This window comes from Ptychodera flava, chromosome 1 (assembly GCF_041260155.1).
Source record: "Ptychodera flava strain L36383 chromosome 1, AS_Pfla_20210202, whole genome shotgun sequence".
Lineage (NCBI taxonomy): Eukaryota > Metazoa > Hemichordata > Enteropneusta > Ptychoderidae > Ptychodera > Ptychodera flava.
Window position 1 is genome coordinate 34,891,676 of NC_091928.1, and position 18,621 is coordinate 34,910,296.

An 18,621-nucleotide genomic window follows, 5' to 3' on the forward strand; every position below is an offset into this window, starting at 1 on the left:
TGTGGAGCTTACGTCGACGACATTTTCCTGTCCAGTGACACTTGTGAGGAACAAATCAAACTCATGCGGAAGTTCTTTGAAAGACTAAGCGAAGCAATGTTGACTGCCAACCTTGACAAATCTGAGTTTGGTTGGGCGAGGGTGACTTACCTTGGACATACTGTAGGACAGGGTGAGGTAAAACCTGTTCATGCCAAAATCAGTGCCATTTCAAGTTTTCCCATACCAAATTGCAAGAGACAACTGATGCACCTTCTCGGTATGGCTGGTTACTACAGAAAATTCTGTCAAAATTTATCTACAATTACTGAGCCTTTGACTAACTTACTTAAAAGGAAAGTAATGTGTTTGGTCAGAACAATGCTAACAGGCATTTGATACACTTAAAGCCATACTGAGATGCTAGTGATACTGCTGCTGGTGCTGTTTTATTGCAAGAGGATAGTCATGGAATAGATCATCCTGTTTGCTACTTTTCACGCAAATTTAACAAATCCCAAAAGAACTACTCTACAATTGAAAAAGAATGTTTATCTTTGATATTAGCTTTACAGCATTTTGAAGTTTATGCTACTTCTTCAAATCAGTCAATAGTTGTTTATGTTGATCACACCCCTCTTTTTTTCCAAAAAAAAATAAAGGCAAAAATCAGAGATTGTTAAGATGGAGTTTAATGTTACATATCAAACATATCAAGATCGGAGACAATTTGATTGTGGATTGTCTCCCTCTCGTATTAAGAGTTAACTATTGTTCACACTTTTAATATCACAATTGCACAAGAAAGATTTTTCTTTGAAAAATTTTCCTTCTTTGAAGAGGGTGTGTTATGTAGGTCATTTTCCCCCTCACTCATGAGCTGAGTTTAATTAGTCTAGAACGTTCTCAAGGTCATTGTCCTTTATGACCTCATAACCTTGAATTTAATTAGCCAGGTTTGAAAGGTCTGGAAATTTTATTAGAGATAATGTTAGAGCAGTAATTAGCATATCAATAGAAGTTCTAGATTGTTCTTATATTCTCTTATATAACCACTTGAGTATAAATATGGGACCGACACAGCTTGCAGTCAGACATTTTGGGATTGTGTCTCTTGCGTGTTTCTTCAAGTCTTTGGAAACTCCAGCAGTATTAATTTCAAGACTTTTCAAGACCTTCACTGCCACGCTGGATTTATTCTGTTGACTTTGTGCAACCTCAAGCCTGCAAGCAAGCCAAAGGACTACATTGGTCTGCTTCACTGTCTGACTTTGGAGCTTTGCCGTCCCAGCTAATATAAGTAGCCTGTACACTTTTACAGTTTGTATTCTATCCCTGACTAAGGGATTAGTGTTATTTTCGTAATAAATATCGTTTTTATACGAAAATTGCTGAGTTCACTTTTTGTTTGTTTTCTCTCACGTAACAATACGGTATCATTTTCACCTGCCTATCACAAAAAGCCATACACAACGAAATCTTAGTAGAAATGACGATATATGCATTTTTGAATTGTTTTCGCATCTTTATCGCAATCAAAGGTCCTGTGAGACACATACGTTGTGATCGAGGATTAAACTTCTTGGGAGCCAAGAATGAGCTTCAAATTGGATTACAGTCTATGGATGAAGGAATAATTAAGGATGAGTGTTCCAAACGTCAGTGTGGTTTCACTTTAAATTCTCCCCATTCTAGCCATATGGGTGGTGTTTGGGAATGCCAGGTAAAATCAGTCAGAAGCGTGTTAACAGGAATCTTGGACCAAGATGGAGCAAGACTGAACACCTCGCATATTCATGTACGAAGACTTGACAATCGTTAACAGTCGGCCATTGACTGTGGAGAACTGTGGAGATCCTACCGGACCTACACCTCTCACCCCAAACCAACTCTTGACCATGAAATCAGATGTGATTCTACCACCTCCTAGGAATTTCGTAAAAGAATATTTGTATGCCAGGAAGAAATGGAGCGTAGTTCAGTATGAATTTTGGTCAAGATTGCGGAAGGAATATTTGTTGAATCTTCAAACCAGACACAAGAGGCAAGACACGAAAAGAAATCTCAGGGTAAAAGATGTCGTGCCCTTACGGAGAATGATACTTTCAGATATCATTGGAAGTTAGCAAGTTACTAGTTTGATCCGTCACGTGAAAATTCTTATGGGTGATCATCACCTATCGAAACAAGGTAAGAGAGTGAACAAAGAGGTAATTTTTTGAAGACCCATACATAACTTGTTTTACTCATTGAGAACGCTGAACAGGATGAATTTCAAGGTAAGTTAGCTCACAGTGAGTAGGAGCCAGACAGATCTCTTGCTGCGTCAAATTTGCAAAATTCACTGTTCTGTAGTTTTGTTAGTTTGTGTTGGAAAGTAAACACTGTAGTCATGTTACGAGCGCTGCACAGGCAAGCACCATTTCACCTCTTTTCTTGCTAATAAAACTGTCTCTATATGGGTTTTGATGTATTAGATTCTTATTTTACATAGAGATTGATGCTTGAACTTGATTAAGAATTTTTAAGGAACAGATTGTCATACTTTGTAACTTAATCCGTGTCAAAAGATGATACACGTGGTTTACTTCAGATTTGTATTGTATTCCTACGCTTTTTGCCGCCATGAGACAGAGAAAAGCTACAGAAACTTTGTCCTCGTATCATAATTTTTCTGATTCCAAGGCCTCTCAGGTCGCCAGTGAGGTAAATATACATTTCATGGTGTACTGATCATGATCATGACAGAATTTGCCTGCAGTGTATTGTTGCTCAGAATTTACCAGTTAAGTCGGCTTCATCTTGAGTTGGCCAGACAAGTACAGTGTATATGATTCATGCACTCGGATGTTCGATCTTTTGTCTCTGTGAAGATCAAATTACTTTGTTTGCAAATCAGTTTTCAACAGAATCATCGTTGCTTACTTTGTCATAATAATTTAATAAGTACGTTTCTGACACATTGTATTTTTGTATTGTATTACAGTTTTTACTGTCCAAGGTCTAAGCATATTTCCTGAACTTCGAAACGTTGTAGACATCACTTCCAATGGTACAATCGTCAATGTACAACTCAGTGTTTGTCAACGGAATAAACCAGAATTGACATCAGATCAGTATACAAGAACTCGTCTCGGACTTGCTTTATTCGATAAGGCTTTGGCAATCACACTCATAGGTGGGCAGAAAGAATATCACAAACAACTATCATAAACATTCCACAACATCAATAACTACAACGTATCAATCCATGAGTTCCATTAATCGTACATCACCTTGTTCATGATATGTGCATGGCGAACAATTTGGCTATGTAAAATTGTACCATGACGAAGCTCCTTTGAATGAGCCTTACTTTTATTCTGATCAATGTTTCTATATCAGGCATTCTTTATTTTATTTTATTTAGACATTAGGCTAGTCTTTTTCTAGCACCATGTTTTAGACCACTAAGTGATTTCGGCATTTTATGCCTTTTTGAAAACTTAAACATGCCATTGCTTTCCCTTGCTTTTATTATTTACTGCAATCGCGTATCGTCAATTGATCATTGTTAAACATTTACATTGATTCTCAATGTTACGAGAAGTTTGCTGTTGTTCTCTTTCGAAGAGGTGATGGCCGTGAAAAGGGCCGTTTATTGTTTGGATTGATTTAGGCCCACTCTGTCAGTTCATCATCATCTATGCCAATGCCTGGCACAGTCTCGGTATGTTACAACCGGTAACGTAGTAACTAACCGATAACATATCAAACCCGATAACATAGTATAAATTTACCGATAACTTATCAAATCAACCAATAACCTAGTAACAAATCGATAATGTAGTAATTTTTTCTAACCGATAACATAGTAATTTTTCCTAATCGATAACGTATTAACAAATTTACTGATAACATATTATTGAACCAACAATGGATTAAATCAACTGATAACTTAGAAAAGTCAACCAATACAGCATCCAAACAACCAATAATGTATCGATTGACTGATAACGTATCTAATCAAGCGATTCGTGGTAACGTATCGATTGACTGATAACGTATCTAATCAAGCGATTCATGGGGAGCGATAGGTAGACAGATAGATAGATAGATAGATAGATAGATAGATAGATAGATAGATAGATAGATAGATAGATAGATAGATAGATAGATAGATAGATAGATAGATAGATAGATCACTCAATTGGTCTATCAATCAATATATCGATTTCGATAGATGATCGATGGATCGCTCGATAGATAACTTGATGAGTAGATCGATCGATAGAATGATGGCTCTATCAATTTGGTAGAAATATAGATCAATCAATCGATAAATTGATCGATTCATCGATTGATTAGATACATTGATCGATCGACAGATCGATCTGTTATCACATTGCTTCGCAGGGTTTTTTTTTCTTCTACTTAATAATATTTTTTCCGTTTAGAAAAAAATGTTACAAATGTCTGCATCAAATCAATCGTGTTTGGACTGTTTTCATGGTAGTACGAACTACTATGTTGATCTAAATATTGTCAAACTAGTATTGTCTAATCTTTCTACAGTAACTATATAGTTTAGTTGTTGTTGTGTAAAACTCAAAGGGATAGTATAAGTACATATAAAACAAAGGCAGGGGGATGAGCGGCTGTGGATTTACAAAGAGAACCCTACCGAGAAAGAAAACTAGCATGTGTCTGTATCAGCTACAATTCAGACAGAAAGTATGGCTGCAATAGCAATATCAGGGATCAGACTTCTACAGGGATCAGAATGTCATCATGGTCCCGCTCTTAGTGAGTTTGTTGAGTGGTGTGATAATTCGTATCTAAACTTAAATGTTAAGAAAACTAAGGAAATGATAATGATTTTAGGAGGCAAGAACGCAACCCTCCTACGTCCATTGTTCACGATCAAGAAGTCGAGATTGTTTCGAAGTATACATACCTGGGTTCAATATTTGACAACAAATTGAAATGGGATCATAACATCGATGCTATACTGAAGAAGGGGCAGCAAAGATTGTACTTTTTAAGGAAACTGCGTTCATTCATGGTTGATAGACAAATTTTATCTCTTTTTTATAAATCTTACATTGAAAGCGTTATCTCATTTCATTCATTTGTTGGTATCAAAATCTGTCTGTTAAAAACAAAACTTCACTTGATAGAAATTGTTTCACTTAGCTCAAAACTAATTGGTATACCCAGAGAAGTCTTTCTACGTTTCATAATCAGCAAGTACTCAGGAAAGCCCGCTCAATTCTTTTGTCTAGTGATCACATTTTATCAGCAGAGTTCGACACACTTCCCTCTGGTCGGCGTTTTAGATACCAAGCTTGCAGGTCAAACCGGCGCAAGTTGTCATTCATTCCAACCGCTGTGCGGCTTTCAAATGATTCCTAAACTGTTTTTTGTATAGTCCTGCGTCTCCTACCATTTTGTAAATTTGTATTATATATTTTTGATCATGTATTTGAGCACGCTTTTTAATTGCCCGTGTTTGGGATAAATAAAGTTCTATTGAATGAATTGAATTGAATTCCAGTAGGTAAGCAACATTAGATCAAGTTAGTCGTTCCTACTGCAACAAATGTTATACAGGCATGTCATGGGAAAACTCTGCTTTGCATCTAAATGTGATTATCACAAAACATTAGTTTCTTTAACAACGTAATCGTACTAGCTACAAAACGGATGTCCTTTGTCCTTCGGGACTGTTTTTGGCTCTAACAGACCAATTGCAATGCAGCAATCTCCGACAGCCAACATCGCAAATTTCGCACACATAGTAGATACGTCACCGATAGAAATAACTGCGCGTTAGTAATTAACCAAATAATATTAATAATGTATTCGTATAATTGACGATTTTTCATGTTATTGAAACCTCCATTGGTGTATTTGTAAAAAAAGGTAAGCTATCAGTAATTAATATGCTGGAACCTAATTAAAATGTATGAGTGAACTCTGGCAAGCGTTTTTGTTCCTACACTGCAAATTCTTCTTGCTTGAAATATAACCACTTGGTTTGTAGGTGGCTTGCGGGTGAACCAGTGTGTCTATGTTTGAAATATTTCGGTTTGTCCAAAATCCACTAAGGTTTTTATGGTTTGAAGTAACGCCACCACACAGAGTATGGATGGCGTGTATTCATACCAATACATTGGTGGCTTATTATCAAGCCCGTCATGGTATAAATTTAAGCCGAATGGCTTCTTTTTAAGCCCGTGACAATATAATTTATCGGTTTAAATTTGAGCCACTGGCATCGTTGGTTTGTTTATATACCGACAAATTCATTGGCTCATCTTTAAGCCAATCACAAGTGGCAACTTTGTGGGGCATGGTTTGAGTTTAAACCATTCAAGTTTATGAAATTAATCGGCCTGTTTTCAAGCCATTGTCATCATCAGTCACTGGTTAATTTCTAAACCAGAATTTTACATCACGTCACGACATTGACAGGCCTATCGCAGGATAGGGAGGACCATGCGCATTCAGTGCGACAGATTGATTAGCTTTAATTTTGGGCGATACAATTTTGTGAAGTTTTCAATTGAACAGAAGACATGGACTTGCTTCAAGTCTGTGGGCACATAAATATCAAAACAATAAATTGAAGGAATTAATTGACAATAAAAAGCGTTGATCTCAAATGACGTCATTTTTCTTTCATTAACATGCAAAAATAAATGTAGGGCCTATACGTCGGATTGTCAACATTTTCCGAGACAACGACGAAAGTAAAAACCACAATAATTCATGGCTCAGACTAAAGCTACCACAACCGTGAGTCACGCATGCAACAACAAACTTTGGCCGAATGCGCGCGTGCAGTAGTAACAAACCTGAAATCGCGATCAATGCTATTCTCTGTAGGCCCGGATTGTAGGCATATCCTGAATTTTTGCCAGGCCACAGTCTTGATCCTGGGACAAGTCCGACGTATTTTATTGTGCCAAAAATATACACAACCCATAGCAAATGCCACTGATATTCAGACGGTCGCTCAAAATACCAAAACAGCGTACAATGATTCACCAAACCAATGTTTAAACTTCGTTATAGATATTATATCTCTGTGACATATGTAAGAGTTATAGTACTTGTTGATTGATCGTGCTCTTAAAGAGTTATAAAACTTGTTGATTGATCGTGATCTTAAAGGGACCTCCCCATCCCTTCACTTTCGGCAGATGTGTATTAATTAATGTGTGGCACAGATACTGCTCGCGCCAAAATTCCGAATTCCACTGGCCTTCGCACCGTAGCCGAGGCGTTATTGACGATCGTATCAGCGCTTACGATTCCGTACTTCGGCACAAGTCGACAGTAATGGCTTCCGTCACCGATGAAGAATTACTTCGCAAGCAAGAACTGGTTATGTACCTCAACGATAGCTATTCGCCACCACATATACACGGGTCATGATGCAAGTTGCAACGGACGTTTTGGAATTTGCACAGCCACAAATCAAACGTAAGCTTGTTTTTGCATATCCGTGGAAGATTTGCAAAGTCATTGATTTAAACCGGGCTTGTTTTTTCCTCAAAGCATATCGTTAGCTTGAACCATTTTAAGTAACATACTTGCGTTTGAGTATTGTTGGAAAATGTGAAAATTTCTTGTCACAACTATTCGCTATTGTCTTCGACATACTGCTACACGATGTTTCCCCGAAATCGTCCGTGCTTGGTTGAATAATCAAATGCGTTTTCTTAGCTCCACTGTGTCAGCTGGTCAGCAATGAGGAGCATTTCTAAGAGTAGCCCTGAGTACAGGTCTGTGTGTTTCCGGAGTTATACGGCCTCGACCACTAGCTAGCCCTGCAACGGTCTATGAAGATAACTTGGGTTGTTGCAGCGAGATTCAAAATGGCGTAAACAGCTTGTCGAGTGCGTTATGTTTCAGAAAACGAACGGTTTTGATGTTAGAAGTTATTTTGGTACCAATCCTGATAACTATGTCACCGACAATATGGACATAGCAAATACCTTCAACTCGTACTTTGTGAATGTCGGGGAAAACTTGGCATCAGCTGTTAAAAGTTCATGTACTTCTAATTTTAGAACGTACATGGGCGATCCTCTCCGTAACTCTTTTTTCTCAGTCCCATCAGTGTCCAAGAGGTCAAACAGGAAATACAAAATTTGGATTCTGATAAAGCCGTGGGATACGATGAAATTCATCCTATAATGGTAAAGATCGCTGTTGACAGTATTTCAAAACCCCTTGCTTATATTTTAAACTGTTCTTTAATGGATGGTGTTTTCCCTGATAAACTCAAAGTTGCAAAGGTCACCCCAATATTTAAAAAAGGTTCCGCTCATGAAGTTAGTAACTACAGACCAATATCTATCTTACCAACTTTTAGCAAAATCTTTGAGAGTGTTGTTACGCAAGTAGGTTAAGGCATGGGCGTCAAACGTTATCATGAATATGCATTAGGGCTCATGAATATTAATAAAACAACACTGCCCACACATGAGATAACAACAGAAAATCTCTAAAATCATATCACAAACAAAGTTCCTAACTGGAACATCATCGACCCAACGAAGTGACCAAGGACACACTAGTGTTCACAACAAAATATAACCCAAAAGTACTGTATGGAACTTCAAACACATAGAAAAGGCCGATCATCGCGTACAAACGAAATCCATACATCAGCCATCCTGAGGTCAAAGTCCACGGCATGAGGAACGAGGTGACAAGGGTTAATGAACAAGAGTCGGACACAAAACGATCCAAACATGAGTATTCTGCAAGAAGAATGCAGAGATCAACAACACAGATACAATATAAAATTAAGGAAGAGATGTGCTTATGTCATGGAGATACATTTGGTACCTCCATGTTTATATAAGCCACTAAGGAACGAACTGTTAGGAAACATGAGGTCAAAAGGTCACGGTGGTCTGATACATACTTCCACGTCTCACCATGGCTATAACAACCAATTTGTTAATTTTCTCACCAACAACCTTACCCGATACAGACAGAAAACACATTAAAGCACAAACAAGACAAGAGGGATGATGTGTGCAGCCACTTTCCAACTTAAAATTACAAATTGTTTCAGTAACAGGCGACGGGGTCATGACCTTTTGGATTGCTTGCGAGATGGCCCGATCGCGCACAAAGCGACCAGATTTCTTTCGAAAATTCCAACTTGTAGATCGCATTTTTTTCCTGAAATTTTGCTATCCCCAAACTTAGGCTTAAAATATCTTTACAACAATACCTTAAACATGTATGATTTGGTAGCGTTTCTTTAAAAAATCACCGAAACTCAACCAAGAATCGACTTTTTCTACAAATCGTACGTATTTGGCGCAAATTTGAGGCGATTAACTCAGGAATTTGTCTTTGTAAAGGATGTTGATCGATTGTACTGAACCCATTCTATTATCATATGCCGAAAAAACATAGTTTAAATGTGGTTTACAAGTTGGAATATGCCGATAAATAATATACGCAATTTTGGCGCGAATATGTCAATATAAAAATCACGTGACACCTTTTATGCAGATTTAAGTGACATGAGCTGAAAGAACTATCAAAATTACGTATGTGTACCAAATTTCATCAAAATATGACCAGTAGTTTTTGAGAAATGGAATTCAGCTCGAAATTCGGTCTGGACCCCCGCTGGACCCCTGCCTTAACTCACTTGCGTAATAAGCAGATGTGTAAGTTTTTAGACAAATTTAACATTCTTGTTGAAACACAATATGGGTTCCGTAAAGGTCACAGTACTAAACTTGCTTTAGCAGATCTTACCACTCAATTAGTTAAAGAAATGGACAATGGCTCTGTAACCTTGGGTGTCTTTATTGATTTAAGAAAGGCATTCGACACCATAAATCACGACATTCTACTATGTAAGTTAAATCATTACGGTATTCGTGGGCCCGCATATAGCTGGTTTAAGTCTTATTTGGAAAACCGTCGACAATTTGTTGACATAAACAGCTGTTCGTCAGATATACAGAGAATCACCTATGGAGTGCCGCAGGGATCAATACTTGGTCCTCTGCTATTTCTTATTTACATTAATGATATTCAAAACTCAACTGATACTTTTAAATTCAGGCTTTATGCTGACGATACAAACCTGTTTAGGTCAACGAGAACCAACAATGTCGATCTTAGCAGTTTGAACACAGACTTGGACAAGGTGTCAGGATGGTGTAAAGCAAACAAGCTTACAATCAACACTGAAAAAACTAACTATGTGATCTTTAAAACACCGCAAAAGAAAATCTCTCTGAATGGGAATCTGTCTATTGATGGTTTTCCCTTAGAGAATGTGTCTTCTGTGTTGTATCTTGGGGTTACAATTGACGAATCTTTATCTTGGAAATCTCACGTTAAAAATGTAGTCAATAAGATTAGCCCAAAAGTAGGTATTTTATCTTATCTGCGTCATTTTCTACCCAAATCAACCATTCTGATGTTGTATAATTCCCTAATTCTTCCGCATATAAATTACTGCATTGAAATATGGGGCAACACACATATAACCTACATCAACCAAATTTTCAAACTTCAAAAGAAACTTGTTCGTTTGATTTCTTTCTCTGACCCTCGCTCACATTCTGCACCATTATTTAAAAAGCTAGGTATCCTCGATATTCGTAAACTTTGTAAATATCACACATGTACCTTTATCTTCGATTTGAGAAATAAACTACTACGCTCACACAATACATCATTATGCGTCCTTTTTGTCACATTCCTACCCTACTAGATCGGTTTTACGTAATGATTTTTTATTTCCGAAAGTTAATTTAAGTAGTACTCAAAATAATTTTTTCTGTGCATTAGTAAAACATTGGAATGACATTCCTACTTCAATTAAATCGATTAAATCAAGAATGAGGTTTAAGAAGGCTTTGAAAAACTATATCATGAATGAAAAATGAATGTTTTATTTACCCACATTTAGATTTTTTTTTGTATGAGACTTTAAGTACTTTTTTTACTGTGATTTATATTTCTTTTTGGTAAATGTCTGTTGTATTTAATTTCTTACTATTGACAAGGGCTCTCAATCCCCATGTTCAGCTTGACATTGGGGCTAGGGACTAGATTATTCTGTTAGAACTACCTCCCTCGTCCCCACCATTTATTTCTCTATTTATATTTTTCTATGCTCTGTTTTTATGTGTATTTATTTATGTGCTTACTTTTAATACTTATTGTCGTGTGTATAAATGGTGAAATTTAGAAATAAAAAAAAATTTGGGTCGGTAAGGAAGTAAAGGTAGGCAGGGAAAGGATTTTGCCCCGATAGAGCAGAATTTCAGCCAAAAAGACCGCGTTTTCGTTGCAGTCCTCATCCGGACCGCTGACACCCCAGTTATCTCCATAGACTGTTGCAGGGCTGTGGTGGAGGCCGTATAACAATAAGTTATAACGTCGGGAAACACAGACCTGTACGCAGGGATATTCTGAGAGGTGGTCATGGATGCGACGTCCGGTGTACGTCGTCCAAAGTCCGCTGTACATTAACCTATTGCCATTATCCATCCTGAACGGAAAGATGGCAATCATTTAAATTTTTTCATCCATCAGTTCACAGGAAAATTGCATTTAATAACCCTTTGTCGTCATTGTACAGGACGGATACACCAACAAATAGCTGCAACAAGAGCTATTGCCACAGTAAAGAGATGCCCATTTTACCAGAAAAAGTGAGTAAAACTGCATATTTGTTTCACGCTACCTTTCTGTGTGATTTTCAGGCAAACTGACTTGCCACAGCTTATTTGCAGGTATCCTCATGTCATTCTTTCAATAACAAACATACTGTTTCATGGATGATATTTCTTGTTTATGTTGGTAATAACCTCAAACTGGCAATTTAGATGATTTAATACAGACACACATACCTCACAAATCCTTTGGCCAAAATGATGTAATGGTTGATTCTGTTATTCAACGCAAATTTATGTTTCCACAGCATGATTTGAACTTGGGTCCTTCAATCTTGTCACTCAAGACGGGTACATATTAAAGTGATCCATTTTCAGCAAATAACTTCCTGTACAAATGTTGACTATTGACTTCCACTTACCGGTAATAGATAATTATTTGTTTCTTTTTCAACAGATTGTCCAGGACGTAATATACTTGATACAGAAAATGCCTTCAGCTCCACAAATTAATAATGGATTCTCTGAGTACAATGTGTAAGCAGAATGAAGACTCTGCCCTCAGATATGGAACTCAGAAAGCGGGTATAAAAGGTGATCAAGTATCGTTATGTGCATTGATAATAATTACATCAGGCATGAATGTTCCTCATATTTCCACATATTCGGTACACTAACACTTTGGGTTTTGTTTAAATTTCAGCTGTTATTACATATCTGTGACATATTATCTTGTCATGGTCACACAACAGACAGACATGTTTAAAGTTTTTATTGTTATAATCAATTATATGAGGGGAGCCACTTGCTTGCACCTGGTTTATGATATTGAATCTTAGTCTGGTGTATCAAAACATAAATTGCCATTTCCCTTATTTTTAAACAGGCATCAAACATTTTTGGTTCTCAAGAGTGTCTTTGGTGGTTAAACTGCAGTTGGAATAATGGTAACAATTGTGACGTAAGTATTGCTTGTTGAAAAATTGTTGCTGTGATTCAGTACAAACTAGTCAAGGCACATAATGTGCCTTGACTAGTTTGCTCTGACATTAGCTGTAAGTTTTAGCAATTTTCAATCTTCATTGTTGTGTGTACAAACTGCTGTTTTGATAGCTATATAACAGTATTTTGAATACTAGTGTTCTGTTTGACAATGTACTGTGTACATGCTTAACAACCATTGTTATTGTTGACAAATGAATTCTATTCTAGACTGAAATTAGATTTTTAACAATAATCATGCTATACACATATGAATGCTATACACATATGAACTTGGTTGATAATGTACGTTAGACATTCATTATGCCTTAAGAAGAAGAACAAGAAACTGCAGTATATACACACAACAAAACTACTTGGAAATTGCCAATGGCTACAGCTGATGGAGTTTTCATCATGCTGGATTTATAATTTCTGTCTGATTCAGTACAACGACGTCCGTGTAACCCTACACTGGAAATCTCTCACAGCCCTGTCACATTCTGAGTTCTGGTTCAGGAATGTGCACATACCTGTACCAGCTCTGAGAAGCTACAGAAACTAACAGCTATTAAAATAATATCCTCAGTATAGTATAGTCAGACAAATAAGTAGCACAGCTGCATTTCACATCCATGTACCCAGTGTGTCAACAGTCCTGTACAATAGTTTTGCAAATAGTACATGTAACATGGTTTGAAAAAAATGAGCTTGAAAATTTGCTTCCAAAACAACCTTGTAGAAGCAATGTGTACAGTTCTGTAATAGGGAAATTCCAACATAACTGGTACATGAATGTCTGCATAGGCACAATTGCACTGTTGTGTTCACAATAAGGCTGGTACAGGGAGGTAAGCTTTTATGTGACCAGGGTGAAAAGCGGCTGAAAAGTTCAACAGGGCTAACTGGTATGTGGATGTGTTCATCACTGTGCTTCAAATGCTGAACATAGGTCCTGGTACAGGGACGTGATAAGCACTTCCTGTACATGCATATAGTGCTAGGCACGTCACATACCTACAGCACACATTCCTATATCAGGGATGTGTATAAAATTACCCCTGCTACAGTGTTGTCAGGTACATGAGTAGTACACAGAGTGCTCGTCAAAGCTGTGCTAGGATGTTGTACAAGGACATGGCCATGTCAAATCTGCATTTGTCAATTTATTTCAAGATAAAAGGCCGACATGACCATCTATCATACCCTCATTCACATGAATCATATGTTTACTTTGTAGATTATGGCTTAGTTCTGTTGTTCTTATCTTCATTAGCCACAACTTGGGGGCTTTCTGCCAGCATTTTTGTTCTGCTCATCAACTGCAGTTTCCCATTCAAGTCATTGAAGCATGATGAAATCCTCAATGTTTAGCTACTCGGTACAGTATGTACATGTAGCATTGTTATTGTTGAAATTTCATTAAGGGCTGGACAAGAATTCATTTGTCAATTATGAAATGATAAAAATACAGGTTGTGTTTACAAACACAATACTTTGCATTTTAGTATGCTGATGAAAGTAGGCCAAGAAACTGTAGATGATAAACAGTAGTGAAATACTGAAGAAGCAGCCAAAAGTTACAGTTAATGGAGCCTCATTTACTTATTTCAAACTATATACATGTGAAGTATATCATCAATGATGGCTGTTGCATAGCGAGAGAGATACAATGCTTTCTCAAAGTCTTTCCAACTTCTTTGCAAGTCTCAAAAGCACATTGCACTGTGACTCTAATATATCTGCCCTGTAATATATTCATTTTGATATTCTGGATTTGAAATTCATTATCATGACATTCAAACCATAGTTTTACACATTTTTTGCCAGTGCAGTGATGCAGCAAGGCCTATGACATTGACAATAACTTGTAAGAGCTGTCTTTTTCATACTAAGAGACTATACCATGAGCAGTCATGTCAGATTATTGGTGGAACGAGAAAGACTTGATAATAGTGTACCTGCAGTCAACTATGTGTTTAAGACATGACTGTAATTTGGAGTGCTACCAATGAACATTCCAATATACTTGTACAAATTCTGATTATTCCCTAGACATACCAGTAGATAGGCCTTGCCCTCATTATACTAGTAGCTTGGCACTGAGTGTTTTACCATGATCTAATCTTGTGCCTCAAATTTTAAATGTTGACATCTTTTACATTCCAAGATACTGGAAAACTCCGAGGAAGAGATGCAAAGCAGCAGCCCTGTTTAGGTATGCTCGTCTATGAAGGAGCAAGCAGTTTGTGTTGTTTCTTGAAGGTGTAATATTTTGCAGCATGGAAAGAGACAATGTTATGCTGGGTTTGCTTAGTTATCTAGGGTTTCAAGTTTAATTACATCAGATGTCTGAAAGGAACTTGTCAATTTGTAGAGTACTTCTGGCTTGACAAAGCTGGGATGTGAACTGAATGTGCTGACAATTATGAGAGGTCTGTAATGCGCTGGGGATTTCCTGGTGAAACAGCTAGCAATTTTGCATCAGATGCATTAGGTAAACATTATAACATCAAAATTATGTTATCAGTATGATCTTACAAGTAGCATTCATAAGAATGTCATTTTCAGGGAGTATACCCTTGTAAGTATTAGATTTAATTATGTTGCAACAATTACTGATTCATTTCTTGTAAATTGCAATAAATGTTAATCTGAAATTAATTTTGATGATTGTTGTTGTTGTTTTTTAATGTAGCTTGCATGCAGGATTTCTAACTATTTCAGCTGTTGTTTGTGTTTCAGATATTTTACAGTCCTGTTTTGTGTAGCTCCATCACATAGAGGACCCAATAGGCCATTCCATGGGATGATAATCCTCCCCTGTGTCTGCAAAATTTGAAGAAATCCAATTTAAATTTGAAGGATGGTCAGAAATAATTATCCCTCCCCCCTCCCCTCCCCCCGGCAATATGGCTAATATTGAACTGGTTTGTCAGCAAGCCATACAAAAGCCCTAGAGTGGCATGTCTGCAAGCCAGCTTGTAATGGCTTGTTGGTAAACCAGAGGAATCCTTATAGTGGCTTGCTTGTAAACCAGAATTAGTCAGAAATTGGTTTGTTGGTAAGCCACATTGCAGTAATATTGGCTTATCTTCAAACCAGATGGAACCAGAATTGGCTTACTGTTGAGCCAGAGAAGTGTGGTATTGGTTTAGAAATAAGCCGCTGTTCAGGATTATCTGGTATATGGGCAAGCCACAGTATCTTAAAAATGGCTTGCTAGCAAGCCCAGTTCATATAAGAGTGGATTGCCTATAAACCATTGTTCAGTACTAACTGGCTTACTGGTAAGCTGAAGTGATCTTTGCTTGGCATGTATATATGCCGTATCAAAACCAAAACTGGCATGCATAGAAACCAGACTTGGCATGCCAGAAAGCCAAATATAAGCCAAAATTCACACGAGAAACAATCCGTTTACTGACAAACAAGCCGGTTTATTTTTGCTTGAATTAAGCTGGCTGGCAAACAAGAAAAAATTGCAGTGTATCAGCACTATACTACGTACAACTACTCAATAATATTGCGACGTCTTCGTAAATCCTACTTCAAATAAGATTTGATTTGACGTGAATCGCGACAAAAATGATAAAAGGAAAGAAAAGCAATATGTTGTCTACAAAATCTGTTGACTTGGCTTGCTTACAGGAGTAACTTGCAAAACTAATCAATTTTGATTATGGGAATTCAGTTTGACGATGAGTCCAGATTTCCCTGTAAGTTAGTCCCAGGATGACAGTTTTATTGTAAAGAATTATGTCAGTTTGATATAATGACAATGTAAGCAACGAAATTTTAAATCGACCATGCTCGAAACTTTTCTTAGTCCCCCTAACTTAAAAAGTGCGTCGATAAAGACAATAACATGTGTGTTCTACCTTATTAAATTCATCCTACAGGAATACTTATTAATCACCATATTTCCCAAATTGATGAAACTTGATTCGTGATGTCTGGGTAACATCACGAAACAGTATACTCCAGGTATATTTATAGTCTGAATGAGTAACTGATTGATTTAAAAACCACGGAAAATACAGAACTCATTTACATTTAGTTAGTTTTCATATTTTATCGGTAGATTGATACTTTATTGGTTGACTTGATGATTTATCGGTTGATGTTAATCTTTATTCTTTGACCTGGCTACGTTATTGGTTGCTTTGATACGTCATTATTCACTTGACTAAATTATGGGTTGATTTGATACGCTATCGATCGATCGATCAATTATCCTTCGATAATTAATATATATATATATATATATATATATATATATATATATATATATATATATATATATATATATATATATACACACGATGGTTTCAACCGGGACTCGAACCCACAACGAACGGTTTATATATATATTTATATATATATATATAATATTTTATATATATATTTGTATATATATATATAACATTTAATTATATATATACAGAGAGATCTAACTATCGTTCTATTAATCGATCCCTCAATCAATTCATTCAATCATTCAATCGATACATAGATCGATCGATTTATAGATCAATGCATCGTTCGATCGATTGGTCGAGCTATCGATCGATCAATGAATTGGTATATTGACGTAAAAGGAACACAAAATTAATGGTATACGCAACGTATGGAACATATCAATACGTTGAACTACGTAGCGTATATCTGTGCAAAACAAGAGTATACATAATGCAGATCTTTGCACACTAAGTGTACACTGAATTTTTGCAATTTATTAGTATACGTATGTGTATACTTAATGCATTTGACAAATATACAGAATAAGTATATGTGTATATATTGTTGTATATAGGGCAAAATGCAAAATGTGATCCTAATATTATCTAAACAGAGCATTTAGAAATTATCGTCGCTACGTACGACATAGGCCTTAGTGATGTGCTAGATTAACATTCTCCTGTCAAAACAAAACGGATATCTGTTAGACCACAATTGCCTGGAATTAACGAGCAAATGAGATGAACTGGACGGCTTAGAAGGCAAGCGGAAAGGAAATGCCGGCGACATAATACTGAATTGAATAGAGTAATGTTCAAACAATATAGAAATAGAATGGTCATTAGGCTTGATTAGGCCTGTGCCGAAGACTACCCCTTCAAAATTCATTAACGCCAGGAAGATCAAAAGAAGCTGTACAATATTGTGAATCAAGCCTATAAGGGAGCGTTCAGTTATTATGGCCGGGGTGGGCCGGCAAAATCCAGGGGGGTCACCTCAAATTTGAAAACTGCAAAGGGGGGGTCATGTATTTTTCAAACAGCTCAGAGGGGGTCACTTAATTTTCATAAGTATACGTCCCGTCAAAAAGCAGTTTCAGTGTTCAGAAATATTCTGGAAGATAAAAATGATTCGTTGCATGATTTCATTCTCTGAAGTTATTCACCTGTAAATCTGAACAAAAGTATAATTATCCGTCACATGAACATCTTGACTTGACAACTCTGAGGCTTGTCTTATTGTAAATCAAGCTCACTGCACTGAGGGCGATGAACAATTCCTATTACTTACATATTAGAGATATAGCAAGTTTTGTCAGGGAAATTATTTAACAGTTACCTGTACTGAGACTACCAGTACCATGAAAAGTTAAATAATACTTTTAGGTGAAATTCCAATATCATAATTGTTGTCCACATCTAAACTTTTAAATACCCTATTTGAATCAAGTACATTTGTATCAATTATCAAACACCTATAAAAGCACAAATTAATTTAGTTTAGCATTGTAAAAATATTATTCTTAGTTTTCTCATAGACTCCAATGTATGGTGAATCAACATTTCGGTGAAATTCCAAAATCCAATTTCTTGCACACATATCAACCTTTAACCATTCTAGGCTAACTAAGTACTTTAAAATGATTTATCAAATGTCTATAAATACACAGATTTTGATAGTTTTGTATTGGAAAAAAATTATTCATTTTCCTCATAGACTCCCATGTACAGTGAATCTACATTTTGGTATAATTCCAAAATCCAAT